This window comes from Anser brachyrhynchus (genome assembly GCF_964034855.1).
Source record: "Anser brachyrhynchus genome assembly, chromosome: 1".
Classification (NCBI taxonomy): domain Eukaryota; kingdom Metazoa; phylum Chordata; class Aves; order Anseriformes; family Anatidae; genus Anser; species Anser brachyrhynchus.
In genome coordinates this window covers 198,521,750-198,538,469 of record NC_137694.1, presented here as the reverse complement: position 1 = coordinate 198,538,469, position 16,720 = coordinate 198,521,750, and the positions used below count along the sequence as shown (strand labels likewise).

At 35.0% G+C, this 16,720-nt stretch overlaps 1 protein-coding gene and 1 long non-coding RNA gene across 6 annotated transcripts in view; one reads left to right on the top strand and one right to left on the bottom strand.

The window, feature by feature from the left end:
- Positions 1–16,720, top strand: part of CNTN5 (contactin 5) — a 695,706-nt gene that overhangs the window by 341,389 nt on the left and 337,597 nt on the right. The gene's annotated exons all lie outside the window — the stretch shown is intronic.
- On the bottom strand, positions 282–14,992 carry LOC308176662. 2 transcript variants are annotated; one of them, XR_013938460.1, is made up of 4 exons: positions 8,561–14,992; positions 8,241–8,325; positions 8,049–8,118; positions 282–2,567 (listed from the first exon to the last, which is right to left on the bottom strand). It is a non-coding gene; the product is annotated as an uncharacterized lncRNA (long non-coding RNA). The 2 variants fall into 2 exon arrangements; XR_013938459.1 differs by having other exon boundaries at positions 8,241–14,992.

Here is a 16,720-nt window from a genome sequence, read left to right as displayed (position 1 = left end):
TTCTTCAGGAAATCAACTTATCTTGGGGTCTGAAGTTCATTTGCAAACTGAATTTTTGTTTGTTTGTTTGTTTTGTTTTGTTCTTTGTGTAGTCACATCCTAGTGCTTCATTTGTACAGAGCAATATGTGTTTGGTATAAAGAAACAGTGAATTCTGGTGAATCTTTGTAGTTAGCACAGATTCCTAAAAAACACTTCCAGAGGAGATACTACGTAGAAGTAGGATGTCATCCCAAAGATGCCCATCTCTCTCCATTGTCTATAAAGGAAACCTAGAATAATGAGAAAAGACATGTTAAATCTAAAATTATATCTGTGATAGTATTATGAATGACAGATGGGAACCCATCCAGATGTTCACAGTTCCAAGTCCAGTGATGATCCATAAGATGACCCTTACTAGCTATCTGTGCTATACTAACTCCACTCTATGTAGAAAAGACAATGTTTATGTGTATTCCTCCATTCCCGGTTAAAAAACATTCATCCACCAACTCTAACATTTGAAGACTTTTCCCATGATATTTTCCCATACAGATAATTCATAATATAATAATACATAAAAATATGTAATTGATTATACTACAATTTAATTTATTTCTTCAGCTATTGTTGAATTTAATAATAATAATAATAATAATAATAATAATAAACAGATGACAGAAAAATGGACAGGAAAATAGAACATTTTTTAAAAATATATTATTATTATTTGATCAGCTTCAGAAGTTGTGCCTTCTACAGTGCAAAAATATTGTATTCACCTGATTTATAGTTACAGATGGCTTTATTTTTTCCAAACAAGAGCTTGGTCATCACATGTTTATGTGAAATGTCACTCGTCTTACTGCTCAGTGCTAGCTGAGGAATCCCGCTTTCCTTTCTTGCTCCTCCTCTGATCTTCTCAGTCACGGTGTGTTGCAGAGAAACACAGGTCATCGGCATAAAATGTCGAGGCCTGGACTCTGCAAATGCTCGAGGTCATTCCTGTAGTTTCATCAGGGACTTCATTAGTTCATCAGTTGTGCTAGTAATCCTTCCAGATCTAGAGTACGTGCCTGCTGAGCCACATTTACATACTGCCCTACATGCTAACACTACAAAAACAGGAAAACCAAGGTAATTCCAAACTTGGAATAGACTTTTAAACTTCATTAGGAGGTGTGAATTCAAGTCTGATGATTTAACTGTTTGTAACTGTTACTGAAGCAGTTAAAGAGTCATAATATACACAACAAAATATCTGCATAATACATATATAATACAGAACAGCATTAATATGACCAGGTTGTCTGTAATTCTAGAAATTCCTGAAAAGAAAGTTTAAAACCTATTTAAAGACAGAACTTCCTTGCAGATGACAAATTCAAAACCAGTAAGTCTTTAAGTTGCTAGCTCACCCAGAATATTGTTTTTAAGGTGTAAACAAGAGTCTGTTTACAATTTACTGTTTATAACTTATGTATAAGACATAGTGAACTGAATTGAAAAGATATCCCATTGCATTTTCAAATTAAACGGAATTAAGTAAAACAGAATTAAACACTTCTCTAATCTTTCTTTAGTTACCAGGAAGAGGTTGATTAGATAGTGTTATTTCTGAGGAATATTTTCTTCTACACAATGTGCACATCTGCAACAGAGTGCATACATACATAAACAGAGAAAAGCTAAATGAATTAAACAAAGGCATAGTCCTTCAACAGCAAATTATAAAGAATTTATAATAATGTATTTTGATGCTTGTTTGGCATATTTGGAATGTACTGTTCCTTTGAGAAGATGTTTTTTTAAAAAACTTCTGAGATGACACACTCCTGATTTAGCACACCTGTGATGATGTCATTAACATCATTGTATCCAGTACAAAGAAGAGCCAATGACATGCAGTGCAAAGCTATCTGCCCTGGAAGATAGTTCTTTAAAATTTACTCCACGCACACTGGCATATTTCATAAAATGTAGCATCTCATAAAATGTAAGATGTATGTCTCATTTACATGAATCACATGCAAGAGTTTCAAGCTGCTAACATGCAGTGTTCATTCCATAATGCAAGTCAAAGAGGACTTAAAATGACTGCTGAGAATCGCTGTCCACATGTGAACTTTTAGCCAGAACTGACTTCCATAAAATTTCTGATTCTGCTTAAAAAAAATTAAAAAAACGGTATGCCCCTTGTTTCTCTTTGTGTTTTCTGGAGAAATATGTGTAGTATTGAACTGTTAGTTCATACATCCCTTGGAGGTGAGAATTCCTGATGCAGAAATCTTCATCCAGCTAAAAAGAAAGAAGCTAAACTTTGCTTTTCTTATGAATGGTACTTTTTGGAACAGGGTGTAAGAGTATTAAGTCTATACATCTATCCTACGATGAAATATACTAATCTTAAGTAAATGTGAGACTCTTCACAGTTGCATGGTTGTTCATCAATCACAGCTTATTGCAAGAAACAGTAATGTGAAGGAAACATCTGTTTGATTGCTGGCAGGCTGTCTGCTCTGTCACCTGTAGTACATCAAGCTGACGTGTCCCAGGATTTCCAGAGAAGTTTGGGTACTGCAGTCCTGCACCAGCAGTTTCAATAAAAAAGAAGCACAAATGAACATTTTTTTGGATAGTTTGACATAACAATAGTTACCAAAATCTTTCAACAGATGGGTTTATTTCTGACACAGTAAGGTTTTGCATACACATAAAATAACCTGCAATTAATTCATTGTAATATATTCATAGTTGTGGGATTTTTTTTTTTAGTCCCTAAACTCTAATTGATTTCAAAGTGATAGTTGCTACTGATTTTAGAGAGAATAGAATTTTTCATGTACTGTTCAAGAACTATGGCAAAGACAATCATTCCAGATCACAAAAATTGTTTGGATACATTAAGTTATAATAAAATTTTAAGAAACATTTCTTATTGGCCACAAAATGAGAAAGAAAGTGCTGAAAAAAAAATGAAATCTTTATCTTTGTCTGAATCTCTGTCTTGATGAAATGAAAGAGACAAAACGCTCCTGAAAATTAAATCAGATTGCTAGCCATTTTACAGTCGTAATTCAACTTTGCTTAGGAAAACATTGCATTTTTCCCCCTGTTCTGTGAAGTGATCCTACTCTTTCAACAGGTCCATATGCAACTCCAGAAACCTTCTGGGATGTAACTGAGCTTCAGCTTCAGCTAGCTATTTTTACTTTGATGAAATTCTAAAACTAATATTTTTTTTACTGAACTTATAATTTTACTTCCAAATATAACATGTTGTTAAGCTAGAAATGTACCAGTTACCCAATGCTCACATACATTTTGCATTTGTAAGTGATGTTTTTTCTTGGTTATCTCTGTTTCATTTAGCTTGTTTTAATGTGTATAGGATTTATAATATGGATCTTACAGCTAGTTTCATTTTTTTTTAAGAGTCTAAAGTTAGATCAAAGCAAGCTGATCTGTTTGTCAGACTAACACTTTATATGTAGTATTTACATGAATTACCCAAGTGCATATTACAGCTACTTAAACTGTTCTCCAGGGGTTCAAGCATTGCTTTTCAAGTGTGGGAGAGATCCAGAAAACATTTTATACATTAAAATTTCCCTGAAATCCACTCAGTTACCTCTATTTCATTGCCTTATCTTTACAGAGTGATAGAAATACTATATCATTTGCTCATGTAAACCCCCAACAAGCCCTTAAAGATATGGTTCATTTTTATTGAGTGTTGTTTCAAATAATTGGGAAGGAAAAGAACTACTGTTATGAATACAATGTAAAGTAATCATTCCAATTGTCAGACACAAGCAGCCCTCTTGTATTTGATAGCATGTTTTCTGGATTCTTGTATTCTTGTCCTACCTAAAAGAATGCTGTTGGGCCTGATTTTATATCCATATTTCTGCCTAAATCCTGGTTAGTTGTGGAACATATGTTGATTATAATAGACGGACAAGATGCTTTTACTAAACCTGTGGCCTTTTCAAATGCCAAGTGCGTAGGAGAATAGAAAAAGATTTTTCAAATAATTTTGTCTTATTACAATTTTAAAAAAGCACGTAGCTTTGTGGTAATTTATGATAGTACATCTGCTGAGCTACAAGAGCTTGGAAAATCTATCCTGCTAATGGTGTCCTAAACTAAAATTATTATGCATTCATTAAGTTGCAATAAATAGAAGAGCTAATGCATTAAAGTTAATAGGGCTGTTGGAGATGTTTACAGTGAATAACAGTATGAATAGCTCTCAGAGAGATATGAATCTCACTGGGAAATCCATTTCAGTATAAAGCCTGTAAAATGTGGGTAGGTGCTCATGGCAGCCTTCTGTATCACTTTACAATGAACTCATTCTGGGTGCATTCATTACTTCTTAAAGCTATTTCCAAGATATATAATTACAGTATATAATTACAATATAAATTCATCTTATTCTTTGGGTAGCGTCATTTCTATGACTTTTGAAAAATCTAACTTCATACAGTATGTCTAAACTAAAAAAAGTGTTTTGATGATATGGGAAAAATTAGACAAAAAGAAAATGGTTAAGGATGTTCATATTTGGTAACAAAGCTGTAGACTGTAACTGCTGTAAGTAATTAATTGAAAATTGTAATAAAAACAAACTCCCAAATCATGTCATTAGAATTAATAAATGCTTTTAAGGTTCTCTTTCACACATAGTATTGAAAAAGCATTCAACATTTACTTTCTCATCAATCTAAACAACAATTAATTGACAGCACTTAAATTCTCAGTTGTTTTGCAGAAAGTGTTCGCTAAGGACATATAGCACTTAATTAATGCTTGAACATCAATCTTACTTGCCTAGTCAACTCTCTATATTAAGAAATCTCTTCTCATATGCATATATAACTTAATTTTGGTTCTGTGAATTTTCTCCTCTTTGTTTCTATGTATTGTTAACATTTCCATTATACTTTCAGTGTAAAACAATACCTGATGAATGAAGGATCCACCTTTTCCCCACCTTTTCCATTCTTAAGCTTGATGACGATGTGGTTTACAGCACTATATATTTTTCTAGACTCTGTCCAAAGAACTGAAATTTGGGGATTTAAGACAAGCAACCTATTTTTCAAGGTTAAAGTAGGTAAGACAATGTATGTAAAGGCTACTGGTATGGTCCAACACACTGATATAACAGACAAGAATACTGCTGCTAAGGAGAAAATTTATATGCAAGGGAAATAAAGCTGAAAATAACAGTAGGAAAGACAAATAGCTTGAAGACACTAGGCAAGACTGGATACTAGATAAGTGAATTCACTCACATATGGAAAATGAAGAATATAGTTGCATTTACATTCATTAATTATATTCATAGTCCATGGTTTGCCTAAGGAATCACACATCTCTGTGATGGATCTTCTTTCTGTACTCATAAAATCAGTGTACCTATGTAATGTACAATTACATTACATAAGCCCCTATAAAATATCATACAATTTAGACCACAAATGTTTGTTTCTTTTTGGTAGTATTGTATTATTCTTTTAATTATTATTTTCTGAAAGCAGATTTAAATATATATATATATTATAAAACAACATTAGCAAAGGATCTTTTAAAGCAAGGGTTGGATTGTTTGTTTTTCACATTTGCACTGCTCAGAAATACTGCTGAGCACCTACTGGAAATGCTAAGTACAGATTAAGATAAACAACACATCTATTAATAAAGCATAAAGAATTTTATACCCAAGAGATCTTGTCATGTGCTAATCACATTACTCTCAGCACCTTACCCACATCCCATTGTAATGCTGATTGATGCTCCCCTGAACATGAGCTAGCAGTGTGCTCAGGTGGCCAAAAAGGCTAATGGCATCCTGGCTTGTATCAGGAATAGTGTCGCAAACAGGACCAGGGAGGTGATTTTTCCCCTGTACTCTGCTCTGGTGAGGCCGCACCTCGAGTACTGTGGTCAGTTTTGGGCTTCTCACTACAAGAAGGACATCGAGGCCCTGGAACATGTCCAGAGAAGGGCTACGAAGCTGGTGAAGGGCCTGGAACACAAGTCCTATGAGGAGTGGCTGAGGGAACTGGGGTCGTTTAGTCTGGAGAAGAGGAGGTTCAGGGCAGACCTTACTGTTCTCTGCAACTACCTGAAAGGAAGTGGTGGGGAGCTGGGGATCAGCCTCTTCTCACAGGTAACTAGTGATAGGACTGGAATGGTCTCAAGTTGTGCCAGGGGAGGTTTAGGTTGGAAATCAGGAGACATTTCTTCTCAGAAAGGGTAGTCAGGCATTGGAACAGATTGCCCAGGTAAGTGGTGGAGTCACCATCCCTGGGGGTGTTCGAGGAAAGGTTGCACTTGGCGCTTAGGGACACATGGTTTAGTGTGTGCCATTGGTAGTAGGGTGATGGTTGGATCAGATGATCCTGAAGGTCTTTTCCAACCTTAATAATTCAATGATCACTCAAAATCTTGTTTTGCATTCAGAATCTTAAGGGCAAAAAGATACAGACCTTGTAAAACCAGGAATTTATTGTTCGTATAAATGAAATTTCAACAAAAATGATTAGCCTGCGTCTCATTGTTGTGAAAAAAGAGAGGAACAAAAATACAGAGAAGAATGTTATTGCAGAGAAGAACCCATTCTCTGATGTTGTTGATTCCCTGACCCATCTGAGTCCCACTGTTGCTGGTGTCATCCTGAGCAGTGTGCTAGAGTGAGTCACCAGTATCTTGAGTATCTTGCACTCCAGAATGGGTGCAAGGATGATGGTCTGTTTCTCCAGCTCTAAGATGCTTAAGGCTTTCTTTTTCCTTTTTTTTTCCGCCCTCCTGGTGTTTTCTAACATACTTTTAGAATTGGGAGTCCACGACTTCATTTTTTATCCACTTTTTTTTTTTTTTTTAAATGAGCATCTCACTGTGCTTGATACTTGCTCTTTGGTACTTTTGTTAAACCTATAAGTATTTTTGCCCAGTTCGCAAGTCTGCATTTCTCTAACTGACTATTAATAGGTCAGTTGTTTACAGCTCTGGGGTCTCTGATGTGATTCTGTGCCCCTTTTCTTATCAGCTTCTGCCAGCATTCCTTTGCAGTACATCCTCTGTCTCCATTTGGAGGTCTCTGTTACCATACTGTATCTGTATTGCCCTACACTACACCATTATGCTAGGGTCATATATATTTATTTCTACCCGGAATAAATACTTTTTTTTTTTTCCTTGTGTGTGTATATATATATATATAAATATATATATAATTATACATAATTAAAGATAAGCAAAAGGGAATCAAAAATTCCTTCTTCAGGTTTCAGATTGGTCAACTAAAATAAAACTACAGCCAGACCAAGAGAAGTTCTGAGAAAACCTGACAAGTTCAGTTCACATGGAGTAGGGTTCAGCTGTCAATTACTAGGGCTATTCAGAAAACTCCATATAAAATAAGCTGAAAGACTAGAAATGGCATGAGATGACTTATTTTGCACCATCATCCATTGTCAGGTTGAAAGCAACTGCATGGACATTCTTCATACTGTAAAAGTTGGGCCCAAAGGATCTCAGAGAATATGCTGAATTAAACTATGAGGTATTCAAAATCACGTATTGAATCATGTATTCAAAATCACTTGAAATATCTAGTGATTTATCTTTTTGAAAAATAATAATTGAATTCAAGCTGTTTGGCTTAGATTGTGGAGATGTTTTATCTCATATCTCCAAATAGATGAATTTGAATTCTAGAATGACTTGTAGAAAAAGGAAACTGAAATGAAGAAACTGGCCTCATTTGAGGCCCTGTGTATTTGGAGTATGGAGTCCTCACTGCAAAGAGTGGCAAACCAAATGAGTCTTGCATGTATTTTTAATTTCTACAATATAAAACTTTTGACTTGATCACTCCAGGTTCCTTTCACGGTATTTTCAGAGCATGATTCATTTTCTCCTTCAAGCTAAGATGAATTCTGTTCTAAAAATGCATATTTTTCTCCAGTTACGATGAAGAGAACAAGTGGAGCTATCCCAGGTACATGACGACTATGCTATGGATATCTAAAAAAAAAGGAAGGCAGTCTCACCTGGGAATTGAGTTAGTTCCAATACCAAAAGTCATGAAGTTCACTGTACATTAAGGACCAGCCAGTATCTCTTCATAGCAGGGAAGGAAACAGATATACTTAATTAAAAATAAATAAATAAATAACATACTACCATCACAAAACAACAGGTTGCTGTCAAGCAGCTCACACAAATAATTATCTCAAAATTACCTCATTTATAATAAGCAGGTTACCTTTTAACTGAGCTAAGTTATTCTTTCTTTATTATTCTTTCTTTAAATTGAATTAATGTAGCCTATTTAAAAATCATATAAAGTAGAATTAATATTATTGTATGGATCGATTCCTTTAACATATTATGTGTATATAAAGCTCGTCTGTTTAAGGGAGTAGAAACTTATTCATAGAAATTCCCAGATTCCTCTGTCCCCTGACTAGAGGCTTGCAGCTGTCCTCTCTTGTATCTCTGGCACGTCAGAATTCATAATTTGTAGAGTCCAGAAAATTTCTCTTTAGGACAAGTCAAATACCCTTTCCTTCTTTGGTCCCAGCAGGATCTAGCACTTTCTCTGTGAGACCAAACTGAGGTCTGCTAAATGTGAAGGTAGTCATGGTTCCCTACAGTGCATGTCTCTGAGAACATTAGCCTGGATGTGCCAAATATCTGTCCTCTCTGCTACACACTTTGAATGCAATTAATTCCCAAGTTTAGATGAGCAATGCTCAACAGACTAAAATTAGTTAATTACAGCAATATGTCCCTCTCCCATTAGTGGGGTTCAGTATCAAATTGGTGCTATTGTGATTAGCCACAAGTCTGTGAGCCAGAGTTGACCCAGCTGATGGTTACGGGAATGCAGCACCCCTGGGACATCCAACCCAGCAGGTGTAGGAAGAAGTTTCTCACACCTGTTTTTTTTTTTTTTTTTTGGTGGTGGTGGTGGTGGTGGGTTTTTTGTTTTTTATTTTATTTTATTTTATTTTATTTTATTTTATTTTATTTTATTTTATTTTTGAATTCTTTGTTCCCTTGCTAATAAACAACTAGATGCATTTTTATTAAAAAAAAAAAAAAAGTAATGGTTCTGACAAAGTGCAGTGATAGGTGTTCTGATTATGGAAGTTACCCATATTAGTGCCCAGCAGGAAATCAAACTCCAGTGAAGTGACCTTTATATTTTTCTTTCCCTTTTAAATTTAGCTTTAGAGTAACTGATTTCCCTGTCTCTTGTAGATTTGTTTCACAAACTTAGCATAGGCATTTGAGTTAAATCTATTTAGTTTCTGTCTTTTCTGTTCCAGCTGTATGCAAAACATCCTTATTAATCTACTACTCTTTCTTGTGTTTTTCTGATTTTTTTTTTCCATCCAAGCCTGCATTGAACTAATGGAGGACTTTTTTTTATTATTATTATTTTTAATCTTAAAATTTTCACTGGTATGTAACACTACACTTCCATTCCTCCCTTATTATTTGTTTTATAAGAAACACCTGAAGCAAGTATTACAAATTCATTGAATCCTCAGGAGCCAGGCATGTTTCAAATGAATTACCTGCATAATTTTCTATAGCTTGTTAATTTTAATTCAAATAATTTCCTCTCTTTTACCCTGACACAGAAAGTTCCAAAATTCCCATATTTTCAAATAAATTTTAGCCAATTTCACTTGCATGACAAGTCAGCAGCAGTTTTGGAAGTATCTGCCTGTGTGTGCATGCATGCATATGTGAGTGAAGGTGTCATAAATATGGGGAAAAAAAGAAGCTGGGAGTATGAATATCATTATGTTACAAGCTTAACATATGACAGTTCACATGATGAAGACTTGTGATAATTCTCATGGCAGCAATATTGCTAGATTAATTTAATTTAATGTTTTTTATTTTTATTATTATTATTATTAATTCAGTAAAGGCATTTAGAGAGAAAAGAGAGGAAATGTTGCCCTACTGCATGTGGATGTTCTCAGCTTTATACAGTGCTCAGGAAAATACAACTGTTGAAAGACTAGCAGTAATAAAATGTTTATAAGCAAACATTTAGAATTTTATTAGAGATAACTACCACAAAGCTTAATGAAGGGGGGGAAGGGGCTGTGACTCGTTAGCAGGGCTGTTAGCAGCAAGAGACTTAATGGCACTGGGAAACATTATCTAATGAGACACCCACATTACTGACTTTCAATGAAATTCGTCATCTCTTTCAAACCTGTGAAATCTCTTACACTAAGTTCCTGAATTTTGTTGTGAAGAAAGCAGTCAGAGAAAGAGTGCTTCTAAAACTTTGTAATGACATAGAGGAATTCATGGCTAGTGTGAGGAAAGAAGGCAGCTTGCTTACTGTGATCAGGGTCATGGCAAAGTTCTTGATTATTACGAAAAAGAAGTGAAGAACAACAAAATAAAAACACTGAACTTAGTACAGCATTCTCCTGTAAATTCACAATTTTGTATGTATATAAGTGTTAAAAGAAGGAACAAAATTATAGTTTGCAAGTCACCAGATAGGAAAAGCGACAACATATTACACTGTGAAATCTTAAATAATTAATGTGTTTTTTCATTCAAAAGAAAAATGAGAGGTTTCAGGAGATGGCAAGTAACTAACACTAGACACAAGAAAATAACAGGAAACAAGTGAAAGAAATAAGTTTTAAAAAAAAAAAGTTGGAAAGTATCTTTTGCTTATCATTAGACATCCGTGTATGGCCACTGTTGGAGTTACTGGGTTACTGGGTTACTGGGTTAAACTGACCTTTGGCCTATCTGAGTATGGTCATTCCTCTGATGCACTAGTAGATGCACTAGAGGTGCAAGAGTCTTTCAGAAAGAACAGGAAGTTACAAAGGATAAGAAGCCAAGCCAGGTTAATTGCTATTGTACATGAGGAAGCAGACAGACTTAGAGCTCAATGTGTACACAGTAATGCCCTTTCTTAGGTGGGAAGTAAACCTTTTTTTCCAATGAAAGGGCTCTGCCTGGACTATTGTGATGTGCTCAGCTGAAAGGGATCACAAAACAACAAAGGCAAAAGCAAACAAACAACAAAACAAAAACAAAAAACAAGCATATGAAGAATGGTAGAAAAATTGCTTATTCAAAAGCTGATATAATTGGGAAGGGTAGAGCAGTTGAGCTTGGCTGTTCTTTCTTAGTAAGTAACTAAAAGGTAATTACAAACAGGAAATCAAATAAAATGTCCACTGAAAACAACATGAAAATCAGAGGATTAAACTGCAACTGAAGAGATTTAGAATAGACGTTAAGGAAAAGTTTATAATTTTATATGGACACTTGAACATCATAAAAATTGCTTTGGAACATAGAGGAATATTCATCATTGGTGCCAAACAATGTCAGGAATGGTTAGATGCAGTTGATATTATTGCAGGGGTGGTGAACTAGTCTAGATGAATCATAGAGCTCCCCCCAAGCTTTTTTTACTGTTTTTCTACATCTTCTTTTGAGGTAACTCCTTATGTTTTGATGACGTAAAGGGGACTGTACAAAATTACTGTTTACCTCTACAGTATAAAATTACCTCTACAGTATAAAGAAATGCTATATATTCATGTTGACAAGACAATGCTACATAAATTATACAGAAATTATACTATATACAGATAGTATCATTTAATTTTATGTAATTCTCTGATGAGAAAAAATACAAGCAACAAGCTACCAAGATTATCTGATGTTATGAGTCAGTATGCTATTGTCTTTATAGGTACTAATACTCACAGAAATCTAGTCCTAACTAGTTTTTCAGTAATTCTTTACATAGCTGTCCAAGTAACATCTGAAGAGAGGTAACTATTCTATAGTTTCAGTGTAATTATTGCTAATAAAAGTGGGAGACACAGGACTGTTCTGGAAAAACAAAAAAAAAAAAAAAAGAAAAAAAAACTTTAAAAAATAATCTACCACACATGTGGAATGGATCCAAATACTACTTGACATGGGTTTATTGTTTTACAAGAATGTGTATGTGCACATTTAAAAGGTACTTAATAGAAACTTTATTTTTCTATTAACAATGCAGTTGCAGTTTTATTATCTATGTCCTACCTTTTTGGGGGAAAACAACAACAACCTACCTTCTAGTGGACTGCTAAAGCAGAAAACATAGTTATTTAATTTCTCAGACACTGAATACAGTTAATTCTCGAGTCCAAAATCCAAAACAAAGCTAAAGGAATGGGTCAAATGGATGAGATTTTTCACCCTTGCTAAACGAAAAACAAAGTAATTATATTATCCTTTAGTGCTATTTTTAAACATAACTTAAAAATCGAACAGCCACAGAGAAAAAGAAACCTCCATACAAAATCCTACAAGTCAAAAACAAACAAACAAACAAACAAACAAAAACATTATAGTAATAAACCATGACATAGTTAATAAAATGGAAGTCTCACTTACTCTTCCCTTTTCATTAATAATAGAATGAGTAACCTCTTCCTTTTCTAATTTCACATTATGTTCTTGAGAAACCAGAACTATTATATTTAATACATGTTGTAATTCATCTTCATCATGTAATTAAGCATTTGGCTCTATGAATTAAACAGTAATTACAGGTAAGAGAAAGCATAACCTATGTGTAATTTCATTATGAATGAACTCTGTGTATCTTGTTTGTAGTTACCCTCAATGTAGTATAAAAGAATTCCATAAGAATATCAAAACAAAGATATCTTGCAGCATTCAAAAACAGAAACAGGGTGGGGTTTTTTTGTTGTTGTTTTCAAAATATATTAAGTCCTGAAGTATCAGCCTTATTTTAAATAGTCTTCTTTATATCTAGTATTCTTTCTTCAAAATTTAAAATAAATCTGTGTTTCCATATATGTTCTTCTGAACATACACATATGTATGAACATACACATACACATTATATAGTTGGAAGATTTTTTTCCCATCGTTAAATATCAATTTTATCTTAAAGAAAAGAGAGCTTGCGCATTTATACCACTTGAAAAAGGAATGGGTGGGAGAAAAGATTTGATTTAGATATAAGACAGAAAAGCAGACACTTTTTGCCACTGTTTCATCATTCTTTTTGCATTGTTTCACGCAAGTCCTTATGTCAGCAGTATGAAAAGCCATAATTCGGGAGACACCCCCATTTTATTCCCATATTACTTCATAGACAACATATCCATTATTCAAATCACATATTGGTTGTATTTGCATAGGATTATTTTGACTTTACAGAAACTGGTTTTACATTCAAGTAGTTTCAAAGACAGTGTTTTGTAATGGTCATTATTAAGAATACAAGACTCGGATTTGATATGCATGGAGAAATACAAATAAGCAATAGACTCCTTGGGAAAGTGGTCATGCTTAAGAATATTTCTGCATTTCCTTTAAAATTTTGTACAGATATCTTCATCAGTTTTATCTGCATGGGAAGAAGAAATCTCAACACTTTTAAGGGAAAAAAATATATATATTTTATTATTTACTGTTAAGAAGTTTATTATAGAAGATACCTGTAATCATTACTTGCGTACTAAGGACCACAGACCTACTGAGGTACTGCTGAGAACTTTCTAATGTTTTTTTAGATCAGTGGCTGTCTTCATGAAAAAGAAGAATTTAAATTAGCCTATTCAGGATGTTTAATTTATTTCACTAATTGCACATTTTTGTATACACAAAATAATTTGGAATATAATATCTTTCTACTACAACAAAAAAAAACTGCAAAACCCAGGTACAATTTAAACTCTGTTTGACTGAAAATATAAAACCCCGACAATATTGTGATTAACTTCTGTAGAATGACTAGAAATAAGGCAATAAATATAAATGGATGTGAAAGATAACTCATTTAATCTTGCAGATCTAAAGCCTACATTAACATCGGTCAGATGTTTGAGTAATATTATTAAGGAATGAAATGCAAACCAAATTATTTTTCATTGTTTAAACATTGTAATTGTGAGTGGAAGGCTTGTGAACTGTAAGAGCTGTTTCATTGGCTGAAATTTTATGGCATAGTAATATTATGGTCTACATTTTTCTTATTTCTCACATATATTTGCAAGCTTGACTGATTTTTCAAAGTAGACAGCAAATCTTCACTGAAAAAACTAAAATGCATTTTAAGTGTCTGTATGTGATTTACTGATGGGAGAACTCTTCACTTTTAATTTTAATTTCAGTTTTAGAGTATTTTGGTGATCTATGAAAAATAATAATAATAATAATAACCTGTCTCTGAAAATTTTACTCCTAAATTGCTGAAATATATTCTGACAATCCTGTCCTTTAATGGAAAGCAATGATGTATGTGACAAAATTATTTTTGCTGACCTTTTTAATAGAAGCTGAAAGCAAACACTTACATGGGATGTCAGAATCTACCTTATCAGCAGAGAAGCTATTACTTTAATTAAAAGAGTCGTGCACATACGTTGACTTTCTTCAAGTCAAGACCTTAATTGAAAGTCTACATTTCTCAGGTCTTCTGAGAATTCAGTAAGAAAAACGTAGATAGATATTAAATCCTAATCCTAGAATAAACACATGTATACAGAATACTTTCCTGTCAAAGATCAAAAGAATCAATGTTTTGTGTAATGGGATTTTACATAGGGCACAAAGGATTTTTTATCCAAGTTAGTAGTTTTAAAGTTTGTACTGATTTCTACTGCATCCTTTCTTTCCTTTCCTTCCTTTCCTTTCCTTTCCTTTCCTTTCCTTTCCTTTCCTTCCCTTTCCTTTCCTTTCCTTTCCTTTCCTTTCCTTTCCTTTTCCCTTTCCTTTCCTTCTCCTTTCCTTTCCTTTCCTTTCCTTTCCTTTCCTTTCCTTTCCTTTCCTTTCCTTCCTTTCCGTTTCCTTTCCTTTCCTTTCCTTTCCTTTCCTTTCCTTCCTTTCCTTTTCCTTTCCTTTCCTTTCCTTTCCTTTCCTTTCCTTTCCTTTCCTTTCCTTTCCCTTCCTTCCCTTCCCTTCCTTCCCTTCCCTTCCCTTCCCTTCCCTTCCCTTCCCTTCCCTTCCCTTCCCTTCCCTTCCCTTCCCTTCCCTTCCCTTCCCTTCCCTTCCCTTCCCTTCCCTTCCCTTCCCTTCCTTCCCTTCCCTTCCCTTCCCTTCCCTTCCTTCCCTTCCCTTCCCTTCCCTTCCCTTCCCTTCCCTTCCCTTCCCTTCCCTCCCCTCCCCTCCCCTCCCCTCCCCTCCCCTCCCCTCCCCTCCCCTCCCCTCCCCCTCCCCCTCCCCTCCCCTCCCCTCCCCCTCCCCTCCCCTCCCCTCCCCTCCCCTCCCCCTCCCCCCTCCCCCTCCCCCCTCCCCCTCCCCCTCCCCCTCCCCCCTCCCCCTCCCCCTCCCCCTCCCCCTCCCCCTCCCCCTCCCCCTCCCCCTCTCCCCCTGCCCCTTCCCCTTTCCTTTTCTTTTCCTGGAACAGATGGAATCCCTGAAGGATTCCATGGAACTTGAACACTAAAAGGCTAAACAAAACCAGCATTAATTTAGTCCCGTTTGATTGCGGTTCCCTTCTGTGTTTTATGTTGCTGTACAATATTCTTTGGGTGTTTCAGGGTTCTGCTTTCAACTCTGGTGTCTAGCCATCAGCTGGTACTCAAATGACAACAATGTCAGGAATTTGTTCATTCTACTTCATCCTTACACCACTGTTATTGGTGGCTATTGCTTCTCCTGTGCTGCATATTTTCCTGACTGAGAAGTGGCCTGACAGATTTAGGTGAGGAGAAAGTCTTCTGAAGTGCTTCAGGGGACATAGCTTGAGGAAGGCAAAAACAGTAAATGGGTAATGGAACCTATGCTGTACTACTAAATTTCAGGCTGTCACCCTGTAGAAAACTGCTAAATCCAACATAGGAATGATGTGGTTTGTGAATAGGAGCGAAAATGTCCAGTGTCCATTGCCTCTGGTTGTTACTGTTGTATTGTTTCCTTGGGACATGTACATGCATGAAAATTTCTTCTTTCTCAGAAAATGTTTTAATAGCAAAGTTACAAACTGATGTTCACACTGCTAAGAGCTGAGTACTTTTACATATAAGATATGACATTTACTAATAAGTTCAAAATATTCTCATGAATAATTTAAGCTAAACTGTTCCTGTTAAAGTAAAGTACAATTCACAATGTCTTATTATGGCATTCTTATTATGCATGCTGTCTTCATCTCTAGTTCTAAAGAATGAACAAAAATATGTTAGATGACTCAATATGTTACTAGTTTTGCAGCTAGGAGCCCATGTAACAATTACAAAAATTAAGGGTATGTAAGGAAAATCTAGACTTTTACATGAATAATTATGTTTTGTTCAGGCTTTTATACTCTGAAGTTATTACCAGGTGTCACAACAAATTTTCTCTCAGAGAACTTTCTGTGTTTAGAACTCATACAAATTTAAAGGTAAAACAATAGTATCTAAATACCCTTCTGTGTCTCTGTCAGCTAATAATGAATTCACAGACAAGAAAATTGAGGCTAGGAGTGAATAGGAAAATTATTCCAGTCACTGATAGTCTGTGGTGAAAGGTATTGAATGGTTTCTGCAAGTATGGTCCTGTACTTTTTGTTTCTGTACTACAAATTGGTATTTTCAGTAATGTGTTGGGTTGGAAGGAGCAAAATATACTCATTATGGAAAAATAATGGTATTGGATTAAAATTACTTTAAGTTTTACTGCTATCCTGAAGTTATCTAATTCTACA